The 4,865-nt window shown below is 39.9% G+C and overlaps 1 non-coding gene across 1 annotated transcript; it reads left to right on the top strand.

Annotated features, from left to right (window-relative positions):
• The first annotated feature begins 2,165 nt into the window (after positions 1–2,165).
• On the top strand, positions 2,166–2,272 carry LOC141624175 (small nucleolar RNA R71). Its single transcript, XR_012533985.1, has one exon. It is a non-coding gene; the product is annotated as a small nucleolar RNA R71 (small nucleolar RNA).
• Positions 2,273–4,865: the final 2,593 nt, after the last annotated feature.

Below are 4,865 nucleotides of genomic sequence, written 5' to 3'. Positions count from 1 at the left end.
GGTGGTTTAGGGAGGACTCCACCAAACTCTCATTCTTGATGAGATGTCAAGGAGGCATGTTCAAGGTGTTGTTGATGTTGCTCAACACCTTGAAGAAGTAGTCAAAAGCTTGTTCATTGTTATGGTAGAGGTCCTCAATAGACCGTGGTTCTTGTTGTTGATCATGATCGATGGCATGCCCAATGTAGGGATTAAAGATCCCTTCAAATTCGTCGTCCCAAAGACCACAAACTTCATTGAGTTGATCATTGAAAATCTCTTGCTTAGATGGAGACAACTCTCCCAATTTCTTTTCTTGGCCAATGAGGCCATCATCTTCTTCCTTGGTTGATTTTGATGAGCTTTGCAAGCTCTTCTTGTCACAATTCACTTGCTCTTTGAATGGAGCATCTTCAACTTTCTTCCTCCATTGGAGTTCCGATTTCTTCTTTTCATCTTTTCGGCTATAATGATCAATCATGAAACATGGCTCATGCAAACGAGGAGCTCTCATGGTCTTGTCAAGATTAAAAGTTATGCTTTCATCTCCCACTTCTAGAGTGAGCTCTCCATGTTTCACATCAATCACCGCACCCGCGGTGTGTAGGAAAGGTCTTCCTAAGATGATTGGAATGTTGGAATCTTCCTCCATATCAACTATGACAAAGTCCACCGGGATGAAAAACTTCCCAATTCGCACGGGGACATCTTCCCATATCCCTAGCGGTGTCTTCGTCGATCTATCGGCCATTTGAAGAGTGATATTGGTGCATTTAAGCTCTCCCATTCCTAACCTTTTACTTACCGAGTACGGCATGACACTCACACTAGCCCCTAGATCACATAAGGCTTTGTTGATCGTTGTGTCGCCAATGGTACACGGTATTGAGAAGCTTCCCGGATCCTTTAATTTTGGAGGTGAACTCCCTTGAAGTATTGCACTACTCACCTTAGTGAAGGCGATAGTCTCAAGTTTCCGGATCGACTTCTTCTTTGTGAGGATATCTTTCATGTACTTTGCATAGGCCGGAACGTGATTGATTAATTCCGTGAAAGGAATTGAGACTTCTAAGTTCTTCACAATCTCCATGAACTTCCCAAGTTGATCATCAAATTTAGGCTTGGCTTGACGACTTGGAAAAGGAAGTCTAATCACAATGGGCTCCTTTTCTTTGGCTTTGTCTTCATTTTTCTTTGAGCTTTCTTCTTTTGATGATTCCCCTTCTTTGGGACCTTGCACCACAACTTCATTCTCACTAGCTCTCACAACTTCATCCTCAACTTGCTCCTTCGGTGCTTCATACCTTGTACCACTTCTCAAGTGAATGGCACTAACCGTTTCATGTCTAGGGGGGTTACTTTGAGGTGGTAATTGCCCCTTTTGTCTTTGTGAGCTAGAAGATGCTAGTTGAGTTAATTGTGTTTCCAACATCTTGGTGTGAGCTAGAATGTTGTTGATGGTGGTGTCTTTTGCTTGGCTATCTTTTTGCATTTGGGTGAAAAATTCTTGTTGATTCTTTTGCATTTGGAGGACCGCTTTTTGGACATCAAAACTTTGGTCATTGTGGTGATTGTATGAGTTTTGATTTTGGTAACCTTGGTTTTGATTGAAAAAGGGTCTTTGATTTTGATTTCTCATGGGTGGTGGAGTGTATGTTGTTTGAGGGTTTTGGACATTTTGGCTTTTGTATGAGAGATTTGGATGGAACTTGGTGTTTTCATGGTAAAAATTTGAATAAGGGGTACCACTTTTGTAAGCTTGGAAAGCATTAACTTGTTCGGTTGTTCCCCTACACTCACTTGAGTCATGACCCAAGGTTCCACAATTCTCACATATCCCGCTTGGGATTGATGAGGATGCCGTCATGGCATTAACATGATGCTTTGATGATTTTGAGCTTTCCTCAAGTCTAGCCATAGCTTGTTCAAACTTCAAGTTGATTGTGTCAATGTGAGCACTAAGTTGAGCACCCAATTGAGTAACGGAGTCCACTTCATACTTTCCTCCTCTAGTAGCCTTGCGAGGCCTACTATATTGCGAATTATGGACCGCCATTTCCTCAATCTTGTTCCATGTTTGATTGTCATCAACTTCGGTGAACATTCCATTTGATCCCATATTGAGAATGTTCCTTGAATCTTCATATAAACCATTCCAAAATTGTTGCACTAAAAACCATTCGCTAAGTCCATGGTGAGGACATGAGCGACAAATACCTTTGAACCGCTCCCAAGCTTCATACAAAGACTCTTCATCCCTTTGCTTAAAACCCGTAATTTGAGCTCTTAGCATATTGGTCTTTTCCGGTAGGTAGAATTTTTTGTAGAAAGCTAGAGCTAGCTTCTTCCAAGAATCTATTCCAAGGGTGGCCTTATCAAGGCCCTTCAACCATTGCTTTGCGGTGCCGATTAACGAAAAAGGAAATAAGACCCATCTTATTTGGTCTTGAGTCACGCCCGTTTGAGAGATAGCTTCACAATAATCGCAAAAGGTTTCCATATGAGAATGAGGGTCCTCACTAGGCATTCCCCCGAATTGGCTCCTCTCAACTAGTTGGATGAAGGCGGACTTGGCAATAAAGTTTCCGGTAAGATGTTGTGGGGTAGGAGTACCATTTGGTAAATCCTCCTCGGTGGGTATAGAGTGTGACGAGAATTTAGGCATTGTAGGTGGATTTTGTGTGGTATTGTTTAATGGGTTCTCTTCTCCTTCTATTGCGAAAGGATTGACAAACTCACTAGTGGGTTGAACAACTTCACCAACACCTCCCAAATTCCTCCTAACAAGTCTCCTATTATTCGTCAAGGTTCTTTCGATTTCACGGTCAAAAGGTAACAAATCTCTTTGTAACCTTCTAGACATGCAAAATATCAAACAACTAGAAAACAATTAGAACAAACCTTGAGGAGTTTTACTTCCCAAGGTGAAAAAGACACAACTAAAAACAATAAAAGAAATCTTAAATCAATTAAACACCGTCCCCCAAGAAACGGCGCCATTTTTGATCGGAGCCATTTCGTGTTCACAATTAAGCATATGTGGTCGTTGGTCAATGGTCGATACAAAACACAATTTATACTTCACAAACAACTCTACAATTAGTAAAGAGGCAAGTAAAGGTCGGATCCCAAGGGACGGGTATTGAGATGAAGATTCTATTGTAACTAGTGGTGTCTAGGGGTGTCACAAATTGGGTTGATGTAGAAGGTTACTAAACTAAGATAGCAATGAAAATAAACTAACAAGATAAATAAAATAAGGGTGTAAACAATTGATTAAAAGCACTAGGGTGTCATGGGTTCATAGGGGAATCATGGGATATGATCATACAAACATGTTCTCAAATTATAAGCAAGCAATTATTGTTGTGATGGATTGAGTTGGGTTATATCTTACAATCCTAGGAAAGTTTGGGTCCCGGAGCCGAATCTCTTGGATTGTACAACACCTACAAGTCGACTTAATCTTCCCTACTTAACACATGCATGGTCTAACAAGACTCGAATTGGGTTATGTCTTACAAGTCAAGTTGAAAGGATAGAAGATGATAGTAAATGCAAGGATTCATAGGCTTAGCATTTCATCAAATATAACATGTGCATGTATTAAGATCAAAACAAGCAAGCAAATAAGATATGAAAGCATATTAATTTAAGCATGAATCATTCCCCATGTTGGTTTCCCCTAATCATCCATTAAACCCTAGCTAAGAGACTACTCACTCATTATCATATTGATCATGCTAGAAAGGTTGTCAATCATACTAACATAATGAAACATGATGAATAAATGAAAGTAATTAGCAATAATTAAAAAGGGATTAAGAGATTATACCTACTAATGATTCCAATAATAAAGCAAGAATAATAGAAGTACTTAAATCCTAGATTGAGAGGTTGTCAATCTCCCAATAATAACCCAAATAATCTTCAATTACCCAAAATAAAGTAAGAACAAGAGAGAGATTAAAGAACTAAAACTTGGATTAAAACTTGATTAATATTTGATTACAATATTGAAGAGAGATTTGATTGATATTAACTACACTAATTATTGATAAGAAGAACATGCTCCTCTAATTAGACTAATGGGGTATTTATAGTGAAAATTAGGGAGGATGCATTAGGGTTAACTAAGGGCTAAACTAGTAATTACACTTTTAAGTTGAGCAAGGAGCCTCCAGGATTATCCGAGAGAAGGGCTTCTCTTATCGATGCTTGAGGAATGAAAACGTCTTTGTCTTTGCGATCCGTGCGGATGGGAGTCGGGACGGCGGATCTGGTGAGGAATCCGAGCGGATTCTTGGGCAAGACGCTCGGATTGGCGAGGGGGAATCCGAGCGGATTCCTTTGCGGGACGCTCGGATTGGGACGGACGGACGGATTCTCTACAATCCGTTCGGATTGTAGTTCAGCAACTTTCCTTCTTCTTTTTCTTCCCTTTTCTTCATGAATTCCTTGGGGATTTCCTTGGGGACTCAAGGATCCTTTTCTCAACAATGCTCTTCTACTATGCTATGTACAAAGGCCTTCTAGTCTTGTCTCTCCTTGATGCTTGGTCATTGAATATGATCAATTTAGCCTTGTTTTGCCATGAAAATGCAAGATTCTTACTCCTTTCCTACCAAGGGATCAAAATCTCAAAGAATATGCAAAACAAAGAACTAAAGATAAGAAATGACCCAAATAGGCACTAAAAAGCATAGAAACAATGGTAATTCGGGGGCTAAATATGCGCCAATTATGGTCACATCATGCATGAACTGGGGGCTCGATCAATCGGAGCCGCTCCATAAGCCAAACCTACCAAAATCAGGTATTAGACATTAAAAAAAACCAAAAAAACCAAAAAAAAAAAGAAGAAAAAAAAAGTGTCTTTTACCTGC

This window comes from Silene latifolia, chromosome X (genome assembly GCF_048544455.1).
Source record: "Silene latifolia isolate original U9 population chromosome X, ASM4854445v1, whole genome shotgun sequence".
Classification (NCBI taxonomy): domain Eukaryota; kingdom Viridiplantae; phylum Streptophyta; class Magnoliopsida; order Caryophyllales; family Caryophyllaceae; genus Silene; species Silene latifolia.
Note: the sequence above shows the minus strand (reverse complement) of the source record. Positions and strands in the feature narration are given on the sequence as shown.